The sequence below is a fragment of the Pongo pygmaeus genome, chromosome 15, assembly GCF_028885625.2.
Source record: "Pongo pygmaeus isolate AG05252 chromosome 15, NHGRI_mPonPyg2-v2.0_pri, whole genome shotgun sequence".
NCBI lineage: Eukaryota > Metazoa > Chordata > Mammalia > Primates > Hominidae > Pongo > Pongo pygmaeus.
Genome location: NC_072388.2, coordinates 32,375,009 through 32,401,245, shown reverse-complemented (window position 1 = coordinate 32,401,245; position 26,237 = coordinate 32,375,009). Strand labels below are relative to the sequence as shown.

The window sequence follows — 26,237 nt, the reverse complement described above, 5'->3', positions numbered from 1 at the left end:
CACGTTCTAAAGGAGCAGCTGGGAATCAGGTTTAAATCTTGGATTTTCAGCATAATTGAGTTAAAAATCCCTGAGACATTTTTTGTCTATGGGTGCCAGGGAGGGAAAGCAAACAAGAGAGAAAGAAGGAATTCTTAGTGTGTTTGACTTAAAAGCTCGGTCGGCTTTTTCAGAAGGCACTGGTGTGTCAGGCTAATTTTTTAAATGTAAGAGAATCCTGTTTGGGGCTTTCAGTGGGTAGTTTTAGCTATTAAGAAACAAAAACACCACTGTTTTTTTTTAAGTGGGGGAGGGTGGGCTTCTCCAAACAACAGTTCCTAGTCAAACTCTTGCAGAATGTCAATTTCAAGCTCAGTCCCACCTCACTGAGAGACACAGGCTTTCATTCTTTTCCTACACAGCTATTTAACCCTTTACTAGGGTAAAGGATAGTTATAGGATAAGAAAAAAAAAATCTCCTCTTTAAAACAGGATCTATCTGTTATCAAAAGATCCCACTTCCTGATCGACACCTAACCACCATTTACTGGGGGATCCCTGGGGGGGCCACTGTACTAAGTGCTTTGCATATATTATCTATTCTGTTCCCCCAGCACCACTGTTATCCCCATTTCACAGAAGAGGAAACAGAGAGTCAGAGAAACTGAGTAATTTGCCCTAAATTGTAGTCATTGGCTACTCGAGCCTAGGTCTGAGTAACTACAAAGCCTCGAATCTTGACCAATACATTGAGCTGCTCCAAAAGAGGGCAACACCTGTGAAAGGGTCCTCCACAGAGGCTGAGAATAGTAGACATTCATAGATATAAGGTGGATATGGTTTCCATTTCCACCTTTACCATTTACTTGCTGCGTGGAATTCAATGACTCAGTTAATTTTCAGAATTGTAGGTGACCCACTTGTACAGCATGGATGGTTCCCTGTTCTCAAGGGTTCTACTATCATCTGGTGTTTCCCCCTCAGGCACCAACCAGAATGCCATATTTTAGGGAGGGTAAGGATTGAAAGAAGAACCTGCAAAGCATGGGTGCCAGTAGCCTCATGCTCAGGACAGCCCTGGTCTGGAAACCCTGGCCAGCCATGGTATTCCAGAGGCACCCAGCCCACCCCAGGGTGGGGTTAGAGCAGAGGGGTCTTGGGCAGCTTGCTCCATTCTCTGTTGTGACCAAAGATTGTGGGTGTACAAGCATAGCCTCACCCGAGACATGCTCTCCAGGCCCATCCCTTTTATACCTTTATCATAGCACTTAACCTGCAAGGTTGTAATTATTTTTAATTTGAATATTCAGAAAAGTACAAATGAAAAACTAATGATTACTCATATTCCAGTAACCCACAATTAGCCAGTGTTGACATGTTTGCTTTTAGTTTTATTTTATATCTATTTCTTAAAATAAAAAACTGCATGATATATAAGCACATTGTTCTTTGAAACAATTATTACAATATGAGAATAAGCTAAATTCCTATGACCACCATTTCAAATCTGAATTCCTCCCTTTCCATTCAAAGACAGCTTTAAGTTTGGTGTGTATTTTTCCAGCATATATATATATATATATATATATCCCATATATATGGGATTTTTTGTGTGTATGTACATTTTCTTCCTATAAATGGCATCATGCTGCATGTATCATTTTGCAACTTGCTGTTTTTCATTCAATATACTTTTGAGATTTTGATACACATAGATGCAGCTTATCCCTTTTAATAGCTGTAATAGTACTCCACTGTATGAACGTACCACATTTATAGATAAGTGCATTTGAATTTTCCATTTTTTCCTATTATGAACTATGCTAAAATAGACATCACTCATACTCAGGACCACCACACTGCACAGTTCCAGAAAGCTCCATTCACTTCTATGAACGTGTCTTCTAGAGTTGTACACAGCATACAGCCTGCTCTGCTGTGCTTGGCAGCCCCTGCCTGTATCTCCTCCATTTATTCTTTTAACAATATTTATTCAGTGCCTACTGAATTCCAGTGCTCTGCTTGTATTAATGTATTTAGACCTCTGAAATGTCCTAAAAAGTAAGTCATTTTCACCATTTTTATTTTCCAAAACAAGAAAGTGAGGACAGATGGGGGTACTCACTTGGCTAAGATCACACGGTCTGTAAATTGCAGAGCCAGCATCAGAACCTGCACAGCCTGGTTCCCAAGTCTGGGTGCTGAACCATCATACTAAGTCTTCCTTATGTTTCACTGTCTACTTAGTTAATATCTCCCACTGATCTGTAATCCTGAGAGCAGGGACCACGGGGAGCCACTTATTTTGCGTCACTGGTGCTCAAATAGTGCCTTATCTCCATGACAGGCCCAATAACCTTCCGTCAGTCACTTTACTCATTACTGCAAGCTCCTTTCCTAATCAACGTTTCCTCTGTCCCTTCCCCTTGTATCTCTTTCCCTTCATAAGCACCCACCTCGTCTCCCTCTCCACGACATTCCAACCCCTGAGCAAGGCTTTGAAAAAGTGACATAGGCACATCACAGATGTGCCTTTGGCTCTAATTTGTGAAAGAACATTTTACCGAGGGGCAAAGGAGGACTTGGAATTTTTTCCTGCCCCCAGGAGGCCCAGACTTGCAACCCTGTAGGTCTAGAACTTAAGCGGAGGTCCTGCTGTGTTCACACATTTAGTAGAGAGTACTTCTAATTCCGTCATTCAGCTGTCAGGCACGTAGGCCACTTCCTTTTATGAAGCTGGTTGTCCTAACTAAACAGGTGCAGATTTGAGGAAATGCAGAGCGACTGGAATGATAAGTCCCACTGCATGTGAGATTAGGTTGATAGAGGACTCGAGTCCCACCCGCCCTTTACTGGCTTTAGTCTCCCCCGTCCGCCCTGGGCGCCACCCGCCGAGGCTGGGCTCTCGCAGCTACATCTCCATCTACCTGCATGACAGCTGCGGGGGCCGGGGGCAACTAAGTCGGGACAAACGTGAGCGAGCGCGTGTGTGCTTCAAAGAAAGGAAACGCAAGGGACAAGGAGAAGGTCGAGCTCCGGCTGAGGAAGAATCACGGGCCGGGCTCGGTCTTGCCCGTCACCCTCGCGCCCCTCCTTCCGGGCGGGCAGGCACCGATGGGGACTCCGCCGAGGGAAGGCGAGACCCACGCCCACGTGGCTTTCGAAGGGGACAACCTGGGGCGTGGGGACACTGCAGGGCACAGGGCGCCCGCGAGTGGAATCACCTAGGCGCCCCCTCCCGCGGTCGGTACGTGCGGGCTGCCGGCGCTGCGCGCGGGAGCCCTCCCTCGGCCCGGGGCTGCGCTGGAACGCGCTGACTCACGCTTGCGCTACGTGAGCTGCGAGCCTGCCGGGCGGGGCTGGCTGTCCAGCCCCGGCCGCCGCCCGCCGCGCAGTGAGTTACCGACTACCTTCGGGGCGGCCGCGGGCGCAGGCACAGTGCGTGTGGCTCGGTGTCCGCCGCGGCGCGCCCTGGCGGGACTTCACCCCGCGCCCCGCCGCCCGCTCGCTAAGGCTGCCCGCCGGGCATTTTTGATCATTTCGATTGTCCCTCCGGCTCGAAAGCTGCAGAGGAGCTGGGATCTTGCATCCGAAGCGAGGGCACCAGCCGGTATCTGCTAGGCAGGAGCGGCCAGAGTCGCGTTAGGGCGGCCTTGGGCAGGGCGCTTCGGTTTGGCCTCTCTTTGGCTCCTGGGGGAGCCTGCGGAGGCCCAGGGCCGGTCTCTGGCTCTGCACTTGATGGCCTCCTATCTAGGGGAAGGGCCAATTAGTATCCCACCCGCTCCCTCGCCATTGTAGCTCAGTTCATCCCCAAAGAACCCCGTGGAGTGGCAAGGGCAGGCATCATCCAATCCATTTGGCAGAGGACATCAAAGCTGAGGTTCAGGTATTCATCTGTTGACAATGATGATGTTTCATCATAACTTTTCTATCTAGAACTTAGCTCTCAGTTTATCAGTTCTAGTGCTAACGTGGCCTGTTTTAGCGGTGTCTCCCATTCTGTGTTCTCTGGAAAGACAAGTTAAAGGGGAAAGTTTGTATTAACAGGTGTCACGTCTTCCCACTCTCGCCATATCCCTGTACCTTCTGGTAGATTTAAATGGACACAACTGTGCTTATAAAACCAATAACTGGCCAGTCTTCCTCAGGTCCATTCAAGACCATTTGAGTGGGTCCTTGGGTGCCATGGACAGAAATCTTGTGGGGACATGGATGAGGGGGGCCTCCAGCCCCTGAGGACTGTCAAGGCCAGGGTCTTGGGGAAGGGCAGCCGAGCTTCATATTGTCCCTACTTAGCCACTTGTCAGGGTTGCTGTGAGGCTCTGGATGAAAATACATGGAGTTTCCATAACTACCGTGGCCCACAGAAATGACACATGAGATTCTTTTCCTTGGTCGTAGGATACTGGGGACGGGGGCAGTGAGAGGCACTGTCCACCTCAGAAAAATCTGTATCACTCTTGTTTGCTCATCTTGAGGAAGCCATGGAGAGCACAGTTTCTATGGAGTCAGCAGAAACAAAAATGAGATTAATTCACATGTAAATTCTGCCTTTAGATACAGAGACCTAAGTTATAGGATCTTGACTGTATACACAGTTAAGCCATTTGTAGAGTTTTCCCTATTTGTGGGTAGTTTTTGTTCTGATTTTTTTTTTCAGAGGGGATGTTTGCCAAATTCTTTCTAGATTATAAAATTAATACAAACTCTCATAAAAGTGAATAAACTAAAATATAAAGAAGAAAAAAAAATCCTGTAATACAACATTCATACACCAATAAAATGTTAGCATTTGAGGTATATTTCTTTCCAAGTATTTCATTTTGTTTTATTTTATTTTATTTTATTTTTGAGACAGGGTCTTGCTTTGTTGCCCAGGCTGGAATGCAGTGGTGTGATTACAGCTCACTGTAGCCTTGACCTCCTGGGCTCAAGTCATCCTCTCACCTCAGCCTGCGGAGTAGCTGGGACTACAGGTGCATATCATCATGCTCAGCTAATTTTTGTATTTTTTGTAGAGACAGGGTGTCACCACGTTAGCCAGCCAGTCTCAAACTCCTGGACTCAAGCAATCTGCCTGCCTTGGCCTCCCAAAGAGCTGGGATTACGGATGTGACCCACCATGATCAGCCACCAAGTATTTTAAAAGTTTATTTTATATAATGTCTAATATAATTGAGGCCACATTCTATGTCTTGAAAATATTATTTGCCTTGCTTAATATTATGTCGTACACATGTCCCATGTCATTAAACCTTTTATAGTCAATTTATGAATGTATTATGTGTTTTTTAAGCAATTCCCTTACTGTTGGAAATTTAGGTTGTCTCTATTTTTGGCGTAAGCAATACTCCAGTGAATATATTTGTGTATAAATATTTGACCAGCTTATTATCTCCTTAACATAAGCTTCCTAAAGTGAAATTTTTAGGTTTAATAATATAAACATTTTCATGACAAGATCACATTACTTGGTGGCAATTTCCATGAAGACAGGAACTATCTCTGCCTGCTTTAGTGCTGTATTACCAGTGTCCAGCGTGGAGATGGTTCTTAGTGTGCATGTTTTGTTTGTTTGTTTTTTGAGACGGAGTCTCACCCTGTTGCCCAGGCTGGAGTGCAGTGGTGAGATCTCAGCTCACTGCAACCTCCGCTTCCTGGGTTCAAGAGATTTTCCTGCCTCAGCCTCCCGAGTAGCTGGGATTACAGGCTCGTACAACCATGCCTGGCCAATTTTTTTTTGTATTTTTAGTAGAGATGGGATTTCACCATGTTGGCCAGGCTGGTCATGAACTCCTGATCTCAAGTGATCTGCCCGCCTGGGCCTCCCAAAGTACTGGATTACAGGTGTGAACCACCGTGCCCAGCCTTAATGTGCATTGTTGAATGAGTGAAGAATACAAGGAAGAAATTTCCCTTCTTGCTTAGGAAATCTCAAAACTAAAGACTGTTTTATCCCAGCTGGTTCTAACCTGCTGAAGCTGACCATGAACTTTAAGGAACCTCCCGGGCCCCACCCACACACAGGACCTGATTGAAAACTCTTTCCTGACCAAAGACAGTGACACTTGTTTAAATGACTGACTGTCTAGAATGCTAGTTGTCAGTGCTTAATTAGAATAATCATCAGGCACTTCTCTCCAGCACTTAAAAAGCAACCCCTGACATTTCCCTAACAGGGATACATTGCAAATTTCTGTTTTGGTTTGTGTTCCCTTGCCTGGTAAATTAGTAGACTCAGCTGTGATGAAACAACAACAACAACGACAACAACAACAACAACAACAAACCTCTAGTCTTATTCTTTGACAAATGAATATTGCCAAAATGAAATACATAAAAGTTGTAGCAATCTGCAGTTCCACCATCAGTTTATATCTCACTGCTCTTTTGGTGCAATGTATCTTGTCTTAACCTTTGTTATTTAATGGATTAAAATGTGGGATAATATTTTGCCTATTAAATGAGGTAGACTGACCTTTTTTTTTTTTTTTTGAGACAGAGTTTTGCTCTCGTTGCCCAGGCTGGAGTGCAATGGGGCAATCTCAGCTCACCACAACCTCTGCCCCCCGGGTTCAAGTGATTCTCTTGCCTCGGCCTCCCGAATAGCTGGGTTTACAGGCACACACCACCACACTCAGCTAATTTTGTATTTTCAGTAGAGACGGGGGTTCTCCATGTTGGTCAGGCTGGTCTCAAACTCCCGACCTCAGGTGATCCACCTGCCTCGGCCTCCCAAAGTGCTGAGATTACAGGAGTGAGCCACTGTGCCTGGCCGACTGAACTTTTAAATACAGATGTGATGATTTACATTTTTTCTTATCTATTGAGATCTTAGTGATTTTCTTATTAGTCTGTATGACCCTTTTATACACTAAGAATATTGCAGAGTAAATTCTTCATAATACTTTTAAAGTGAATCCCAGCCAGGAAGATCTTCCTGCAACACATAATTTTGATGTATTAAATTTTTGAAGCAATTGTGCATTTAAATTACTGCTGGAGGTGTTCTAAGATGGAACGGGTAGTTTCTAGCTACTGGAAATACCTAAGTAGAGACTGTTTGATCCCTTGGGAGGGATTGAAAATATGATGAGAGGTTGGACCAGTGCTCTTTTGGTTCCCTTACAACCTTGAGATTTTGTGATTCCATAACCTGTCCAAAAATAAAAGGCTAATAAGGTTTTTTTTTTGGAGGGGGGTGGTAATTTTCTTTCTATTAATACTCTGTAAGATTGACAGGCTCCTACAGAAGTCTAACAACTAAGAGAACCAAAGGATGATTTTCTGAAGCTACTGCCTTTATTTACACTTTTAAAAAGCCCAGGGTGGTTGAAGAGTGTGAATGTGCTTTGCCTTGCAGCTGTATCCTGGCCCTTTAGAATTTGTTATCAAAAGAAAACATGTATTTCCACTGGAAGTTTTTAGAACATTGATTTTGCAAACTTTTTCTAATTTCACTTTTGGTTTCTTCTGTGTAGTAAAATCTGTAAACTTATATTTTGCATATTTATTCTTTGTCAAGTATCTGTTGTTGTAGATTATTACATATTTCCATACACACAGCAATGCATACTTGTACACGAAAACCATGTATACTCTATTTTATGGATAATTTAAGGGATTTTTTTTAAGTGACTGCTTTCCGTTATGTGCTGACTTTGGAAACTACCACCAACATAAAAATCTGCTCTACTGAGGTATCCGCCTAGATTTTTATTGTGGAAGTGCTTGATTCCTGTGTCTTGACACTTAGCATAAATGACATAGAGCTCATTTTACATCTATTGTGTAATGTGAGAGCTATCTGTGTTCTGACAGCTCCTGTATTTCCCTTATTGGAATGTTCATTGTTCATTTGTAACTGCATATTTAATCTTTAGTCTCCTATATAGGCTACAAGTTTTGGGGGGCCATGGGGAACAAGGGGACCTGATCCTCTGGTATCCCCAGAGTTTAGTGCTTGGCATTCTATAAAATCTCTGTTGAATTGAATTGAATGTAATAAATTACATGTAAAAACTAGATAGGAAAAAGTGCAAGAGGCTGTGGACTTAGTGTGAGGTCAGAAAGCTGGCCGAAAAACTAAATGATCTGAGCACCTCCTAGAAGCTGGGCACTTAGCTGACGTATCACATGCCTTATCTTACTGAATCCTCACAACTTTATTTTGAGAGTTTTTCTGTTTCTGTTTTGTTTTTACAGAGGAGGAATCCATGGTTCAGAAAGGTCAATGAACTTTGTCAACTGGTAAATGGTAGGACTGGGAGTTGCTCTGAGTTTATGGTGGCTTGAAAATCCAGGCTCTTTTCTCTTGAGTAGGATGCCTGCAGTATGTAGTCTAGTCTTGACTGAAGCGGAGTTGGGGAAGGAAGATGTGGCTTTAGGAAAGGACCTGGCTCCATCAACTTAGTTGAATTTTGTCTTTGTAATCGCTCGTCTCCACACCCTTTCCACTTCTCCACGCCCTCAGCTTTACTCCCTTCACCCCGTCGAGAGTCCAGTGCTCTCATGATGCCTCCCCTCCTTACAGTGCGAGCTTCTGACCTTCTCTTCTAAACAAGCCTCAAACTCTGTCCTCCCCATCCAGCTATAGTCACTAGTATTCTACTTCTATTTAATCTAATAAACTCTTCTGGGGAGAAAAATGGGATAATTGTTGTAATGTTTCTCATCCTTCTCATGCGCTTTTTTCTTTCCTTTTTTTTTTTTTTTTGAGACAGAATCTCGCTCTGTCACCCAGGCTGGAGTGCAGTGGCGCAATCTCAGTTCAAGTAATTCTTGTGCCTCAGCCTCCCAGGTAGCTGGGATTACAGGCATGCGCCACCACACCTGGCTAATTTATGTATTTTTAGTAGAGACGGGGTTTCACCATGTTGCCCAGGCTGGTCTTGAACTCTTGGCCTCAAGTAATCCACCAGCCTCGGCCTCCCAAAGTGCTAGGAAATCAGGTGTGAGCCACCGTGCCTGACCTCATGTGCTCTTTTTAAATACAGATGCTTGTTGTAGGACTTTTAAGTTTGCTAGGGGAGCATTTGGGCAACAGGATAATTTGTCTCTTCAAATAAAATCATAGCAGGCAGCTACTTACTATCAAGGCACAAATGACTCTCAGATCTCAGGGACGATAATAAGGGCTAGCATTTCATTCACTGAATACTTTCATGTGAAGGGCTACTGTGTGCTGGTGACTGTTCTAGGTGCTTTGTGTATATTAATTCGGTTAATCCTTCTAATATCCCAATGAGGGAGGTACTAATGTTGCTCATACAGTTGGTGAGGGGAGAGTTGGGGCTGGGAAAGGGGCTAAGAGAAAAAGGGAAGCTTTTAACAGTGGCTTAGGAATTTGACTGGAGATGAAACAAAAAATCAGGTTAGCCAGTGAACTGTTTCTAAATCCATTAAATAAAGACCTAGTTTAGACTAATGAGAGTAAGGAAGAATTTGTGTGAGTGCTTGCGCCAAGCGGGCAGCTGCCAATTGTTGAAGCAGGGCCTGCTCAAGTGTGTGCCCCGAGGAGCAGGAGGACCATTGGAGGGATCTGCTGCTCTGTGGTTCATTACAGGTAGTTTATTATTGGGTAGAACTGGCCGGAAGCTCAGCCAGCCAGGAGGGAGTGCAGAAGAGGAGTCTGCCAAGGGATATTGTGGGGGAAGGTTCCAGGCTGGGAGAGTGAGCCAGAGGTAGGGAGGAAATGAGCTTTTCCTGTTGGGTGGATTCCATCCACATGGAAATCCAAGTATGGGTCTCTAAGAGTGGGAGTGTTGCAGGAGAGGGCCTGGTTTTGACTGGGAATCCCAAAGCCAGGGCTGCTCCTAAAGTGAGTGGGTGTGGATTCCTGGGAAGTCTCCTCATCATTACAAAGCATTTACTGTGTTCTAAGCTGTATTAATTTATCATGAAGGAGTGTTTCTGGAAATGAGATTCATTTTCTGGGTGAGTGGCTGAAGCAGGCAGCATGCTATGATCAACAAGGTCCTGATTTGCCTGGGACTGTCCTAACTTTTGCAATAAAATTCAGTCCCCCCTTCAGAGTACCCTGGACTCGGCTCACATGCCAGATCCCTGTAAAGGCCTTTCCTGACCATTATCTGAGATACTATCCTACCCTGTCCCCAGTGCTCACATGCTATTCCCTTCAGAAGTACTTTCTCCATAACACTTACCCTTCCTTGCAGTCATCTTGCTTATTGGTTTATTGTCTCTTATCCAAAACTAGAATATAAGCTCCAGGAAGGCAGGGACTTTGGCTTTTCACTATTGTATTCCCAGTGCTTAGAACAGGGCCAGGCACACAGAAGGTGCTCGTTGTATGGTTGTTGAGTGAGTAATTTTTTTTTTTTTTTTTTTTAGTTTCAAGCACTGTGCTCAGCTCTGGATATACAATGGTGAGAAAAATCAGAAATGGTCTTTGTACTCATGAAGCATAGTGGAGTAGAAATACATTAATAACATATTTCCACCTACACAAGTAAAATTATACCTGGGATGAAGGAACGGCTGAAGAGGGGCCTGAAGGAGAGGTGCCGATGCTATGAGAAGATATGATGCTGGGTGGAGTCGGGGCCCTGGGGCCAGTGAAGGCTTGTCTAAGGAAGTAATGATTGAGTTGAGTCTAAAGGATGAAGAAGAAAAGGCTTTCTAGGAAGCAGGAACTGCACATGCAAATGCCCTGCAGCAGGATGGAGCAGGAGTGTTTGGAATCCACAAGCAGGCCCTGTGGTTGCAGTGCCCAGAGCAAGATGACTCATGACGCTGAGGGGAAAGGCCGAGGGGCAGGCACAGCCAGGCCACTCAGGACCTTGTACATTGGAGACCTTGCTGAAGATTTGGCTGTTTTTCCTAAGAACGGTGAGAAATCACTGAAGGGTTTAAAGTGTGTGTGTGTGTTGGTTGGGGGTGGTGGGGGCAATCAGTCTTTGACGTGGCTGTTCCGTAGACTACCAGGGTTCCTCCATCCAAGTGGCTAAATGGTTAAAATAGTTAAAATTAATTAGGGAAAGGACAATGAAAATATTAACAATTACAAAAGGTAGCTCTTATAGTCTTAGTTCTCTTCTGTCTGCTGATGGAATAAATGTAGTATTAAAGACAGAAGAGTGGGGAGCAAAATTTATGGCCAAATAGATTTTTGAGGAATCTTTCTAGAAGTTGGTACTCAATAAAGAACATAAACTGCAAAGCCAGTGTATTTAAAGCACTCTTCTAGGCTCTGTGGGCAGAAAAAAAGGAAACCACAAGAATGTTCTTCCCCCTTAGGGAGCTTAGATGTTAAATGAGAGAGCACAGGACAGACCCAGGAACATGTTCAACAAGTACTGCTGCTGAGATATCCAGACAGATGGTAATATGCAACCTTCCCTGAGCAAAGTCCATGTCTGAATCATTTTTTTTTTATTATTATACTTTAAGTTTTAGGGTACATGTATACAATGTGCAGGTTAGTTACATATGTATACATGTGCCATGCTGGTGCGCTGCACCCACTAACTCGTCATCTATCATTAGATATATCTCCCAATGCTATCCCTCCCCCCTGCCCCCACCCCACAACAGTCCCCAGAGTGTGATGTTCCCTTCCTGTGTCCATGTGTTCTCGTTGTTCAATTCCCATCTATGAGTGAGAATATGTGGTGTTTGGTTTTTTGTTCTTGCAATAGTTTACTGAGAATGATGATTTCCAATTTCATCCATGTCCCTACAAAGGACATGAACTCATCATTTTTTATGGCTGCATAGTATTCCATCATGTATATGTGCCACATTTTCTTAATCCGGTCTATCATTGTTGGACATTTGGGTTGGTTCCAAGTCTTTGCTATTGTGAATAGTGCCACAATAAACATACGTGTGCATGTGTCTTTATAGCAGCATGATTTATAGTCCTTTGGGTATATACCCAGTAATGGGATGGCTGGGTCAAATGGAATTTCTAGTTCTAGATCCCTGAGGAATCGCCACACTGAATTCCACAATGGTTGAACTAGTTTACAGTCCCACCAACAGTGTAAAAGTGTTCCTATTTCTCCACATCCTCTCCAGCACCAGTTGTTTCCTGACTTTTTAATGATTGCCATTCTAACTGGTGTGAGATGGTATCTCATTGTGGTTTTGATTTGCATTTGATGGCCAGTGATGGTGAGCATTTTTTCATGTGTTTTTTGGCTGCATAAATGTCTTCTTTTGAGAAGTGTCTGTTCATGTCCTTTGCCCACTTTTTGATGGGATTGTTTGCTTTTTTCTTGTAAATTTGTTTGAGTTCACTGTAGATTCTGGATATTAGCCCTTTGTCAAAAGAGGGAATCCTCCCTAACTCATTTTATGAGGCCAGCATCATCCTGATACCAAAGCTGGGCAGAGAAACAACCAAAAAAGAGAATTTTAGACCAATATCCTTGATGAACATTGATGCAAAAATCCTCAATAAAATACTGGCAAATCGAATCCAGCAGCACATCAAAAAGCTTATCCACCATGATCAAGTGGGCTTCATCCCTGGGATGCAAGGCTGGTTCAATATACACAAATCAATAAACGTAATCCAGCATATAAACAGCATATAAACAGAACCAAAGACAAAAACCACATGATTATCTCAATAGATGCAGAAAAGGCCTTTGACAAAATTCAACAACCCTTCATACTAAAAACTCTCAATAAATTAGGTATTGATGGGACGTATCTCAAAATAATAAGAGCTATCTATGACAAACCCACAGCCAATATCATACTGAATGGGCAAAAACTGGAAGCATTCCCTTTGAAAACTGGCACAAGACAGGGATGCCCTCTCTCACCAGTCCTATTCAACATAGTGTTGGAAGTTCTGGCCAGGGCAATTAGGCAGGAGAAGGAAATCAAGGGTATTCAATTAGGAAAAGAGGAAGTCAAATTGTCCCTGTTTGCAGATGACATGATTGTATATCTAGAAAACCCCATCATCTCAGCCCAAAATCTCCTTAAGCTGATAAGCAACTTCAGCAAAGTCTCAGGATATAAAATCAATGTACAAAAATCACAAGCATTCTTATACACCAATAACAGACAAACAGAGAGCCAAATCATGAGTGAACTCCCATTCACAATTTCTTCAAAGAGAATAAAATACCTAGGAATCCAACTTACAAGGGATGTGAAGGACCTCTTCAAGGAGAACTACAAACCGCTGCTCAATGAAATAAAAGAGGATACAAACAAATAGAAGAACATTCCATACTCATGGGTAGGAAGAATCAATATCATGAAAATGGCCATACTGCCCAAGGTAATTTATAGATTCAATGCCATCCCCATCAAGCTACCGGTGACTTTCTTCACAGAATTGGAAAACTACTTTAAAGTTCATATGGAACCAAAAAAGAGCCCGCATCACCAAATCAATCCTAAACCAAAAGAACAAAGCTGGAGGCATCACGCTACCTGACTTCAAACTCTACTACAAGGCTACAGTAACCAAAACAGCATGGTACTGGTACCAAAACAGAGATATAGATCAATGGAACAGAACAGAGCCCCCAGAAATAATGCCGCATATCTACAACCATCTGATCTTTGACAAACCTGAGAAAAACAAGCAATGGGGAAAGGATTCCCTATTTAATAAATGGTGCTGGGAAAACTGGCTAGCCATATGTAGAAAGCTGAAACTGGATCCCTTCCTTACACCTTATACAAAAATCAATTCAAGATGGATTAAAGACTAAAATGTTAGACCTAAAACCATAAAAACCCTGGAAGAAAACCTAGGCATTACATAGGACATAGGCATGGGCAAGGACTTCATGTCTAAAACACCAAAAGCAATGGCAACAAAAGCCAAAATTGACAAATGGGATCTAATTAAACTAAAGAGCTTCTGCACAGCAAAAGAAACTACCATCAGAGTGAACAGGCAACCTATAAAATGGGAGAAAATTTTCGCAACCTACTCGTCTGAATAATTTCTGTTCCTCCCACAGATGTTAGCCAAGTGCCTTGCCCACAAGATGCGCCAAATGAATGAAGCTGAGCCTGATCGCCTCAGGAGAGGAAAGCAATTAGTCGGTAGGTAAGTCAGGTCTCTAGTGATGCTTCCATTATAAAAAGTCCTTTTAACAGAATGTAAACTCCATGAAGACAGAACTTTGTGTCCATTTTTTGGTTGTTCATTGGTGTGTCTTCAATGCCTAGTACCTTGTCGTTCAATAGTATTTGTTGAGTAAATGAATTTGTTAGCTTAAGTTAGAGCATTTGGAATGATCAGAGGACTTCGTGAGGAATTGGTTAAGTAAATTAATTTTCCCTCCATATGATGGGGGTACTATTCAGCATGTAGAGCATGTCGTGGAAGAAGGCTTACTGATGAGGCAGTGTAGTGAAAGAACAGGGTGTGGAGGCCAAGTGCCTGCAGCAGAAGCCTGGTTCTGCCACTCCCTAGCTATGTGACTTTGGGGAGCTTATTTATTTAATCTCTGTGTAATGCAGTTTCCTCAACTGTAAAATGGGTATAATAGTGTATATCTCCAAAGTCTTTTTTTTTTTTTGAGACGGAGTCTCGCTCTGTCGCCCCAGGCTGGAGTGCAGTGGCATTCACGCCATTCTCCTGCCTCAGCCTCCTGAGTAGCTAGGACTACAGGCGCCCGCCACCACACCCGGCTAATTTTTTTGTCTTTTTAGGAGAGACGGGGTTTCACCATGTTAGCCAGGATGGTCTCGATCTCCTGATCTCATGATCCGCCTGCCTCAGCCTCCCGAAGTGCTGGGATTTACAGGCGTAAGCCACCACGCCTGGCCACATATATTGACTTTTTAAATCCTCACAACAACTCTATGAAGTAGGTATTATCATGATCCCCATTTTATAGTAAGTGATACATAACAGTAATTTCCTTGAATGTGATGGGTAGAAATTGGAGGGTTTTGAGGAGAGGAGTGACATGATCTAATGTATAGTTGAACACAATCACTGCTTCTGCTATTTGAAAACAGACTGAGGAGAGTGGAAGGGAGTGAGGGCAGAACCAAGGATACCACTTAGGAAACTCCAGCAAGAATCTAAGTGAGATTTCATGTTGCCTTGCCTCAGGGCAGTAGTTGGTGATGCAAAAACAATCCAATTTACGTTATCTTTTGAAGACAGAACTCAAAGTTTGCTGATGGAATGGAAGGATGGGAGGTATGAAAGAGATGAGTCATGAATGACTCTACGATTTTGGATCCAATCAACCAGAGGGATGAAATTGCCATGAACTAAACTAGGAAAGACTGCAGGCGAGCAGGTTTAGAATGTATAGTTTGAGGTGCATATTTGGCACCCAAGTTGAGATGATGAATAGGCTGGTAGAAGTATGAGCTTGGAATTCAGAGAATCCTGGGCTGGAGATATGAATGTGGGAGTCATCAGCCTATAGATGATATTAAAACCCATGTGACTGGATAAGATCACCAGTGGAGCAAGGAGAGAAGGAAAGCAGAAGTCCAAGGGTTAAGCCCAATATTCAGAGGCTGGGGAGAGGAGAGGAACCAGCAAAGAGACTGAGGAGGACCAGGTGGTGAGACTAAAGGAAACTGGGAGCATGTGAGATACTGGAGACCACAGAAGAAAAGACTTCTAGTGTTTCATGCGCTTTTAAATCTATTCTTGGCAATGACCTTAGCAATTGCTCCCATGTCCATGTCAGTGATATCACAGGTGAAGGAACTGATGCTCACAGAATTAGGCCCAAAAGGCAGAGTTTGTAGCAGCTATTGAAATGGGGCCCACACCCTCCCCCTCCATGTCCAGTGCTCTTTCACTGCACCACAACAGTCTCTGGTTGGAAGAAGGAGACTTGCCTAAGGCTATGATGTTTATACAAAATTATTCCCCCACCCCCAAAATTGTCTGTTTTAAACTAGACATTCAACTTGGCTGCCTTGGTACAAAAAGCTATTTAAGTAAGAGTGCTATAACAGACCAAAAAGGAAATAGGCTAGGCAACGTCATTGCCAACAGCTGAAGGATATGATAGAATTAGCAGCATCTGCTTAGGAAGTGCCTGACCTCACAAAGGTTGACAGGAATAATTTTGAGCCTGTGTTTGGAGCCACAGAGGATTAGGGGGTGCGTGTGTGTGTGTGTGTGTGTGTGTGTGTGAGAGAGAGAGAGAGAGAGAGAACGATGGAGAGAATGTGAGAGCATGAGCAAAATCACTCACTGACCTTTGGCTTGGTAAACTGTTTCTTGGGTTGCCTGGCCCCTGGTAAGTCTTCAGGACTCTGCAGGGAAAATCCTGAGGTCAGGCAGATGAGAGGCGACTATAATGACCCCATGATGGAGAAAGAGTGCAGGGGCAATGATACATTCTGTGCTTGGTTCCCCGATCCTTATCGACAGGAGGGTGCCATGGGGAAAGCCATTCAGAAATGGAAATGCTCTTTACCTACTCTGTCTTCTGTCCCTGCCTTCTTCTACCCAACAGCAGCATGAACTTGGAACTGTGAAAACAAAACTGAGTTAGACAAATCTCAGTGAGGAATTCCTTAGGATGGCATTGAAATGTCTGTAAGCACTGTGGTGCCAATAGGATGAATAGAAAAATAAATCGGAATCCCAGCACTTTGGAAGGTCGAGGCAGGTGGATCACCTGAGGTCAGGAGTTCGAGACCAGCCTGACCCACATGGTGAAACCCCATCTCTACTAAAAATACAAAATTAGCTGGGCATGGTGGCACATACTTGTAATCCCAGCTACTCAGGAGGCTGAGGCATGAAAATTGCTTTAACCTGGGAGGCGGAGGTTGCAGTGAGCCAAGATTGCGCCACTGCGCTCCAGTCTGGGCAACAAGAGTGAAACTCTGTCTTAAAAAAAAAAGAAAAAGAAAGAAAAATCAGAACAGAATGGAGCAGCAAATATTATACATTAGGTGAAATCAACCAAGTGGTGATTTGGGAGAAAAGCATCAGGATGGGAGGAAGGCTATGAGACAAGGCAACTCGGAAACAGGCCTGAACATGACACCGGGATGGAGGCAGGGATCTGAGATTGGTAGCAAACCTAATACAGCTGCGATGGAACCCATAAAATTGCTTGGGAAGGTAACCCAAGAGTGTTTAAAATGACGTGATTGTTTCCTTATGGGGTAAGCATTTTTAATCCTGCAAAAATTTAGAGAAAAATGAAGAAATGTTTAACAGAATCAAATTCATAATATTTTTGTTATACACATTTGGTTTTTTAAGTATTTGTAATATTTAAGGGAAACTGACCCATTAGAATAACAATCATCCTTTTGATACCAAACAAAATATGTAATTAAGAAATTGATTTAGTTTTCTAATTTTAAATTAAAAGACATTCTAAAATTGCAATCAGTATTGGGATTCTTGAGAGAATATGGTTTTTCACATTTTAAAGCTTAATTTGTTAGAGCTATAAGAAGTTTTTAGACAACTGACATGGGAGAAATAAAACATTAAATATATAAATGATATAAAATATTTGAATGAGTTTTATAAACTAAATTTATAAATGGGACCTAAGATTTAATTAAAAAGCCCCCTTAAAAGTGATTGTTGGCTGGGCACCGTGGCTCACGCCTGTAATCCCAACACTTTGGAAGGCCGAGGAGGGTGGATCACCTGAGGTCAGAAGTTTGAGACCAGCCTGGCCAACATGGTGAAACCCCATCTCTACTAAAAATACAAAATTAGCCAGGCATAGTGGTGGGCACCTATAATCCTAGCTACTCCAGAGGCTGAGGCAGGAGAATTGCTTAGAACCTGGGAGGTGTAGCTTGCAGTGAGTCGAGATTGTGCCGCTGTACTCCAGCCTGAGCAACAGACGGAGACTCCGTCTCAAGAAAAAAAAAAAAAGTGACTGTTAACATTTGTTATATTTATAAAGAGTAATAATATCTCTACATTAAACTTAAAATCCTAAGGCAGACCTAAGATTTTAAATTAGTAATTTACATAGATTGAAGATTAAGTTTTAAAAATTAAAGTAGCTCTTAATAATCTTTTCTGGGCAAAAAAGGGTCCTTGAGATTGGATATGGTTTGGATGTTTGTCCCCTCCAGATCTCATGTTGAAATGTGATCCCAGTGTTAGAGGTAGGGCCTGGAGGGAGGTGTGTGGTCCCTCATGAATGGCTTGGCGCCCTCCCCGTGGTATTGAGAGTGTTCCCACTCTGTGAGTTCACAGGAGAGCTGGTTGTTTAAAACAGCCTGGCACCTTCTCCTCTCTCTCTTGCTTCCTCTCTCATCATATAACACGTCTTCTCTTCCGCCATGATTGGAAGCTTCCTGAGGCCTCGCCAGAAGCATATGCTTGTGTCATGCTTCCTGTACAGTCTGCGGAACTGTGAGCCAAATAAATCTCTTTTCATTATAAATTACGCAGTCTCAGGTATTCCTTAACAGCAATGCAAAACAGACTAACACAATTACCCGCACCCCCCTGCCTGCCCAAAAAGAAATCCTGTTACTCTATCAAGGGCACCATGGGCAGCCCCTGGGCATCTTTTACTCCATATGTGTCAGTGGCTTGTGCTTCCAGGAAGCTTGCTGCTGGGGGACAGCTGGAAGACCAGCACTCCATGGGGGAAGACGAGAGCCATGGGGTTTGGTAGCTGGGGAGGCAGAGGCAGCTCTCCTCTCTTTTTGTGCCTTTAAAATTGGGCCAAAGGACTGAGAGATACAGAGACAGGTGAGTAAGGAAAAAATGAGAATAGACAGGAGAATGAGGAGAAACTCTCGAAAACATCAAAGGAACCACAGATGGCGGAAGCTGTGAGCACGCCTGCAGAAGAGGACGAGTCCTTTAGCGTGAAACCAGCATAGTGACTGCCTTATTTTGTAGATAAGGAAAAGACACAAAGAAGTTAAATGACTTGGCAAGATTGCATGGCTAGCAGAGTTGGAGATAAGGCTGTGGGTTGTGTACTCTAATAACTCCCAGTTCAGGATTCTTCTTGGAGCACTTCTTTGCAGGGCAAGTGGCTTTGATGGTGAGAATGAAGTCATAGCACCAGTTGGTGGTTCAGGCTTTACAATTTGGCTGAGGGGACACTGCTGCATTCCAAAGCTTTGGATGAAAGTTGATTAATTTTTAAATACACTCACCTCCCCCTGCAAACTTTGAAGTCTCTCCTGGATTCTGGTTGTGAATCTTCAGCCTTTCGAAGCAATCTAGTTCTAAGGAAACTGTCCTCAGCACTAAGGTCTCTCATTCTTGGAGATGTCTTTGGAGGAACACATCTTTGAGGCTCTCTCTCTCTCTCTCCCCCAGGCCCTGTGCAAAATCCCAAAAATGCTAGCTTGGCTGCTGACTGTAGTTGAGAGGAATGGGCCTGGGAGGAGGTAGGGGCAAGTCAGTATATCCCAGTAAAAGCAAGCTTTCTGCATAAGGCAGGTGTAGAAGATCTGATTCAGCAAGGCTGCCCCTGAAAGTCAAGAAACAAGAAGAGGCACAAGGGAAGAGTTCTTGAATTTCAATCTCTATCCAGCTCGTGCATGAAGGAGCTTTGGAGGGATTTCCCTGAGGTGGGCTGAAGGAGCGTGACCAGTGAGTGAACACCCCTAGGGAAGAAGGGCCATGATGCCGTTGAAGGTATGCGAAGTACAGAGACTCCCCCATTTTGCGTGTTCTTCTCATGCCCCTTGTCCTATCTAGTATGTTTATATCTGTTTTGTTTGTTTGTTTGTTTTTGCTTTTGAGACAGGTTCCCACTCTGTTGTCCAGGTTGGAGTGCAGTGGCACAATCACAGCTCACTGGAACCTCTGCATCCTGGGCTCAAGCGATCCTCCCACCTCAGCCTCCCCAGTAACCGGGACACAGGTGTGTGCCACTACGCCCAGCTAATTTTTAAAATTTTTTGTAGAGACAGGGTTTTGCCATGTTGCCTAGGCTGGTCTCCAACTCCTGGGCTCAAACTCCTAGGCTCAAGCAATCTACCTGCCTTGGCTTCCCAAAGTGCTGGGATTACAGGCATGAGCCACTGTGTCTGGCCTAGTATGTTTATATCTGGGCAGGTTTGTGCAATATTGCAATAACCCCTCACAGGAAAGAGAATAGATAACAATATTGCCACTTTAAAATTGAGGAATCTAAAGTCCAAAAAGGATAAGAATCAGCCAAGTATAAAAAAACTAGGAAGTAGCAGGGCCTGATTTCTGGACTCAGATCCACTATAGTTTATTTTTTTCTTCTGCTGTTCTCAGTCTTCCTTTTCATTTTAAAAGCTTTATTAATTTTCTTATTTTTCCACAGAGTTAATATATGTATTAAAAAATAGAATAGGCTGGGCGCAGTGGCTCATGCCTGTAATTCCAGCTCTTTGGGAGGCCGAGGCGGGTGGATTGCTTGAGGTCAGGAGTTCGAGACCAGCCTGGCCAACTTGGTGAAACACTATCTCTACTAAAAGTACAAAAATTAGCCTGGCGTGGTGGTGAGTGCCTGTAATCTCAGCTACTAGGGAGGCTGAGGTAGGAGAATCACTTGAACCCAGGAGGCAGATGTTGCAGCGAGCTGAGATCCCGCCACTGCACTGCAGCCTGGGAGACAGACCAAGACTCCATCTCGGAAAAAAAAAAAAAAAAAGGAATAAAAGAAATATACATTTTTTAAAAAGAAAAAAAACATAATCCTATCACTTAGAGGTAGTCATTGTTAACACCTTGGTATATGTTATTTTAGATATTTTTCTATGTATGTAATAGGTAAAAATGTGGTTTCATACAACTTATAATTTTGGTAACATGCTTTCTTTTCTTTCTTTTTTTTTTTGCATTGGTTCAAAGAGAAAAAAAACGGATCTTCTCAACTATACCCTTGTTATAACAATATATGTACATAGTTTACAAAGTCAAAACAGTCCAGTGCAGTAACTCACACCTGCAATCACAGCACTTTGGGAGGCTGAGGCAAGAAGATTGCTTGAGCCCAGGAGTTTGCAACCAACCTAGGCAATGTAGTGAGACACAGTCTTTATAAAAACTCAAAATATTAGCTAAGTATGGTGGTACACACCATAGTCCCAGCCACTTGGGAGGCTGAGGCAGGAGAATCACTTAAAGGCCTGGGAGGTGGAGGCTGAAGTGAGTCATGATTGCACTACTGCACTCCAGCCTGAGCGACAGAGAGAAACTTTCTCTTGAAAGAAAGAAAAAGAAAAAGTCAAAACAGCACTACAAAAGTTACAACAAGAAACATTTGCCATGGCTACCCTGCTTCATACCTGATTCTGTACCCCTGAGGCAACTGCTTCCGAATCCGAAAACCTTCTAAACAACATGCTTATGTTGCTATTTCTTGATTTTGCAGGTTTGGATATTATGCACTAACTTTCTGCTAAGTCAGATGAGGAGTTAGTTTTCTTGTGTTTACATCCCCCTTTCTGTCACTCTCCCCTTCCTCCCTTGCTCCAGATATGGTTATAGCACTGTTTTATGATGTGGATGAAACAAATATTTCAGTGGTCACATTTCTGTAAGTATGTGACGATCATTCACGCTGAGCCATATACTGTGCTAAGATTACTCGTTCTTTCTTATTTAACTCTTTACCTCTGGAATGAATAATTGATTTATTTTTGTTTTAATTGGCTTAGTTGGTTGGTTTTGCATGCAAAGCTCCCTGGCAGAACTGTGTATCACATCCTGATCCATGCACAAACATTATTCCCTCTTTCACTGAGACAGCCCTCCTAAAGACCCCTGTCCTGCCCGTATTTGGGAGAGGTGGTTCTCCAGGGCCACTGTGTTCTCCTTGCCATCATTCTGGAATTCCTCTATCCTGCTCTCCTGGGTTGGATGCCCTGTGTTCTGGCACCTGTGTCTTCCTATGTCTTGGTTGACTTTCTCCAGTTTTTTGCACACATCCCTTTTAGTGGATGAAGAGATAAAAGTTGGTTTTGTTTCCAGATCAACATAAATTAACAAATGGAATTCATCTCATGTGGGATACACCAATTCCCATTTTACTTTGTAGACTCAGGATTATGGTCAGATTTGTTTTTTTCCTCTAGATTCAGTAAGCCTTCTACACTTAAAAACTTTATCTGAAAATCCAAGCTGTGGCCATTGCAGGAAACAATAGCATAAAGTGTGCTCCATTTAAAGAAGAGGATAATTTGAACTGAGAGCCTTCACTCCACTGAAAGGTGAGCTCTGGAGATTCTGGTAGGCCATGTGCAGATTGTCACGTGTGCTGGCCTCACACAGCTCTTTCTCAAACCTCTGCTCTGCATGTGGCCTGTGAGCTGTCGGATGTGGCTCAGAACTTTGTTTGCCACACTTCATTTGAGCACGAAGTATAGGGCTTGGACAGGTGTTGGGGACTTCACGGTGGCTTCTGAAATGGTTTCCCAGAAAGGCAGTGACTCATCACAGGAAATCCTTTTGTTTTCTTTCTGACCTTCCCCCAACTTCCTGCTCCACCTATCTGTGCATGAGTTTTCACATTCCTCACCAAGAGACAGCAGCTCACCTCTAACTTTAGTCAAGAGTGGTGACTGGAGACAGTTCTGGGAGTAAGATAAGGATACCCCTTCTGACAGTAATGTCCGTGAGGGTACTAGGTTTTTTCTCCATGTCTTGGCATCTCCCCTTTAAGGCATGTGTCAGTTTCCATTCCATGACCCTTAGAGAATCCCTTTTCCAACGTCCTTAATCAGAGTAGATTGGAACATTATAAAAGACACAGGTTTGGCTGGGCACGGTGGCTCACGCCTATAATCCCAGCACTTTGGGAGGCTGAGGCAGGAGGATCATGAGATCAGGAGATCAAGACCATCCTGGCCAACATGGTGAAACCCCATCTCTACTAAAAATACAAAAATTTATTTGTATTTTTGTGTGGTGTGGTGGCGTGTGCCTGTAGTCCCAGCTACTTGGGAGGCTGAGGCAGGAGAATCGCTTGAACCTGGGAGGTAAAGGTTGCAGTGAGCCGAGATAGCACCACTGCACTCCAGCCTGGGGACTCCTCCATCAAAACAAAATTAAAAAACCACAAAAACCCCACAGGTTTGCCCTCTTAGCCCTTGCTTTAATGTGGGATTGCTTTTGCACAACACAACTCTTTTTCTAGAAAATATACATCACTATATATTGAGTAACAGATATTCAATATTTTTGGATTGATGTGAGCTAACTGGAGAGGAAGTTTGTAGTTGTTGACCCACTGTGCTTCAGACATAGCCAAGAAGTTTGAGGCTAGCCTGGACAACATAGTGAGACCTCATCTCTACAAAAAATAAAAAACATTAGCTGGGTGTGGTGGGACACGCCTATAGTCCCAGCCAGTTGGGAGGCTGAGGTTGGAGAATCTCAGCCGAGGTCTTCAATGGATATATATTGGCATGAATTATACAATTCAAATTCCTGTATGTTAAAAGGGATCTTAAAGATCATCCAGTGCTGCTTTTCCATTTGGAAGACAAGGATCCTGAGATCTAAAGAAATTGCTTTCTCATGGCTGCCCAGCCATGTCCTTGGCCTTATTGGTCCTGGCCCTTCTAAGGCTACTACTCACACCTGCCTGTGTGCTGCTCTCTCGTTGAACTCCAGTCCCTCCTTCCGTCTGCACTTCTTCACTCTGCACCTCAGGTATAGTTCTCAGGCTGCAAAAACCCCTTGGCAAAGTCTCACCCTTCTTTTGCCGCTGGCTTCCCTGAAGCCCCCTCCCTGGTTCTAGGCTTCTCTCTAGACTGCAGGCAAATTCAGATTGGTGATTTTGGTTTCCTTCTGCTGAGAATCCATGACTTCCCATGAAGGATGTGTTTCAAAATAATTCTTCAAAACTCGAATAGGAAAATGCTCACTAAAGAAATTTTGAAGAAGACACAAAAAGGTGATGTTTAGCTGTTCTGGTATTTCTTTGGACATTTCTCCACTAGATCCCCTTCCTCCTACGCAATAGGTTGTTTGTGTTTTTTATTATAATCCTCACCTTACTCATTCAATTTTGTGTCCTGCTATTTTCCCTTTGTGCCCTTTGAGTGTAACTTTATGACAGATGGATTGGGAACAAACACACTTTTTAAAAGGAAACTTCTGTAGACTACTGCCACCTATTTATAAAAATAGGTTCCAGGCTGGGTGTGTCTGTAATCCCAGCACTTTAGGAGGCCAAGGCGGGAGGATCACTTGAGGCCAGGAGTTCAAGCCTAGCCTGGGCAACATAGGGAGACTCCATCTCTATAGACAAAAAATTTAAAATATCAGCTAGGAGTGGTGGCACACACCTGTGGTCCCAACTACTCGGGAGGCTGAGGTGGGAGGATCACTTGAATCTGGGAGGTCGAAGCTGCAGTGAGCTGTGATCACGCCACTGTACCCTAGCCTGGGCGACAGAGTGAGACCTTGTCTTAAAAAAAGAAAAAAACAAAAAAAGGAAAATAGGTTTCTTTACTTTTTGGTAGCGCAAACAACAATGTGCACATTCAAGGCTAATGTTTGGAGACAGGAGCCATGCTCCACATGCCCCTACATCTTTCAGTCTTCCCCACCGCTCCTTTGGGGGAGTTGGGGGTTGCATTCTCTGTTATTGTCAATGGGGCCTGTGTTTTCTAGTAGTCTATGAGTCAGAATCCTTCCTCTGTCACCATATCCATATTCAATCCTGTCTTCTAGTCTCCGTGATGGGAACTTGAGAGCCTCAGCACCATCTTGACCTGTCTGCCATCTCTTTGATCTCTCATTTACTGTCAGTCTGTTGTAAAACTCTGCAGCCTTGATGCCTGCATACCCCATAACTCTGTGAAAGCAGGAACCAAGTCTTCCTATAAGCCTTAGATCTGTCTCTTTATCCCCAGTGTGATGTCAAGCATAGAGAAGACACTGATACATGTATGGTGACTGAATGAATGAATGCACGAATGAATGATATAATTGCAGTGCAGAGTAGTCTTCCCTTCTAGTGATTCCAAAAGCAAAATCAAAACTGGAATAGTAACATTCTGTTCAGTGCATCTACTACCACAAGTGCAGAAACTAACAATAGGAAATTGAGAATCAGAATGGGTTGAGATTTACCTTGGATGCAAATGATGGTTCCTGGTTTCTCAAGCCTCTTTCTCCCTCCTCACAGCCCACGGTCCCTGGATATTACAAAATTCTTTTTATCATTAAAGAATATTAAATGGCTATTTTTTCTTTAATTAACTGTCCTTAATTTTGAGACCAAAGAAAAGGTTTTTTTCCCAAGATAGCAGCAGCAAGCTCTGCTCTAAGGGAAGGCCCAAATTTTTTATAAACTTTCCTTAACACCGCAAAATTTTAGTCCCAGGGTAACCTTGCTTGAGATGTAAAATTGCTATAAGTGAAAAACTACTTACTCAGCAATATAAAAGAATGAACAATTGATACATACCACAACATGAATGATTCTCAAAATAATTATGTTGAATTAAAGAAGCCAGACCCCCCATTCTCAAAAAGCGTATATACTGCATGTTTCCATTTATATAAAATTATAGAAAATGCAAACAAATATATAATGACAGAAAGGAGGTCAGTGCTTATCTTGTGAGTAGGGAAGGAAGAGCAGGGAGGCAGGGATGATAAAGGGGCACTGGGAGACTTTTTGGTGGTGATGGATGTGCCGGTGATGGTTGATTGTTGTGATAGTTTTGTAGGTGTGTGCCTGTGTGAACACATATCAAATTTTATATTGTAAACACATGAAGTGTATTGGATGCCAATTATATGTCAATAAAGCTATTTTAAAAATTGCTTCTGGGGGAATAGAGTCTTAGTTTAGGCTGCTATAACAAACTGCTATGGACTGGGTAGCTTCAATAACAGAAATTTATCTCTCACAATTCTGGAGGCTCAGAAGTCAGCAGATCCAGTGTCTAGTGAGGGCCCTCTTCCTGGATTAGAAATAGCCATCTTCTCTTTGTATCCCCACATGGCAGAAACCAGAGAGAGAGCATCTCTCTCATGTCTCTTCTTATAAGGGCACTAATTCCATTCATGAGGGTTCCACCATCATGATATAAAAACTTCTGGAGGCCCTACCTCCAAATACCATGACATTGGGGTTTCAACTTATAAATTTGGTGGGGGAGACACAAATATTCCTGCCTCTCACCCTATATGTCCTACCTCATTTTCCAGCTTCCCGCCACTAAAGGATGATCATCCCCGATTTTGTTCCTCAAGTACAATCGGTCTTTTGCTATGGTAGACACTGAGATTTAATTGCTTCCTCTGGAAGTACAGAAACTATTTTAACCGGGCTGCTGTTCCCTCCTGGTTAATTCCCTGAGCCTCCTGAGTGCTGTAGACAAGTTTG

The 26,237-nt window shown here is 43.3% G+C and overlaps 2 long non-coding RNA genes across 2 annotated transcripts; one reads left to right on the top strand and one right to left on the bottom strand.

The window, feature by feature from the left end:
- Nucleotides 1-1,253: 1,253 nt before the first annotated feature.
- LOC129012778 (uncharacterized) lies at nucleotides 1,254-26,237 on the bottom strand. Its single transcript, XR_008493715.2, has 3 exons — nucleotides 26,048-26,237; nucleotides 24,974-25,038; nucleotides 1,254-4,479 (listed from the first exon to the last, which is right to left on the bottom strand). It is a non-coding gene; the product is annotated as an uncharacterized LOC129012778 (long non-coding RNA).
- On the top strand, nucleotides 3,341-11,839 carry LOC134738139 (uncharacterized). The gene is made up of 2 exons (XR_010123691.1): nucleotides 3,341-3,865; nucleotides 10,333-11,839. It is a non-coding gene; the product is annotated as an uncharacterized LOC134738139 (long non-coding RNA).